General features: G+C 39.5%; 1 non-coding gene across 1 annotated transcript; it reads left to right on the top strand.

The window, feature by feature from the left end:
* Positions 1 to 293: 293 nt before the first annotated feature.
* Positions 294 to 400, top strand: LOC141654186 (small nucleolar RNA R71). Its single transcript, XR_012547750.1, has one exon. It is a non-coding gene; the product is annotated as a small nucleolar RNA R71 (small nucleolar RNA).
* The last annotated feature ends 299 nt before the right edge of the window (positions 401 to 699 follow it).

The raw sequence follows: 699 nt of genomic DNA, 5'->3' as shown, positions 1-699 counted from the left end.
TTGAGGCTTCTTCAAGTTTAGCCATAGCTTTTTCAAACTTCAAATTGATGGTATCAATGTGAGCACTAAGTTGAGCACCCAATTGAGTAACGGAGTCCACTTCATGTTTTCCTCCCCTAGTAGCCTTGCGAGGTCTACTATATTGTGAGTTATGGACCGCAATTTCCTCAATTTTGTTCCAAGTTTGATTGTCATCAACTTCGGTGAACATTCCATTTGATCCCATGTTGAGAATGTTCCTTGAATCTTCATATAGACCGTTCCAAAATTGTTGTACCAAGAACCACTCGCTAAGTCCATGATGAGGACATGAGCGACAAATTCCCTTGAATCGCTCCCAAGCTTCATACAAAGATTCTTCATCCCTTTGCTTAAAGCCCGTAATTTGAGCTCTTAGCATGTTAGTCTTTTCCGGTGGATAGAACTTTTTGTAGAAAGCTAGAGCCAATTTCTTCCAAGAATCAATTCCGAGAGTAGCCTTATCAAGGCTTTTCAACCATTGTTTCGCGGTGCCAATTAGAGAAAAAGGAAATAAGACCAATCGAATTTGGTCTTGAGTTACACCGGTTTGAGAAATCACATCAAAACACCCGATGATTATCGGACTACAACATGCTTAGGAATCGCAGCGTTTAATCGACAGTTTTTGTACAACTATACATCGGAAAACTTAAAACGATTTCGAAAACAAAACATTTC

This window comes from Silene latifolia, chromosome 4, assembly GCF_048544455.1.
Source record: "Silene latifolia isolate original U9 population chromosome 4, ASM4854445v1, whole genome shotgun sequence".
NCBI classification, from domain to species: domain Eukaryota; kingdom Viridiplantae; phylum Streptophyta; class Magnoliopsida; order Caryophyllales; family Caryophyllaceae; genus Silene; species Silene latifolia.
This window is presented reverse-complemented; position numbering and strand designations above follow the sequence as displayed.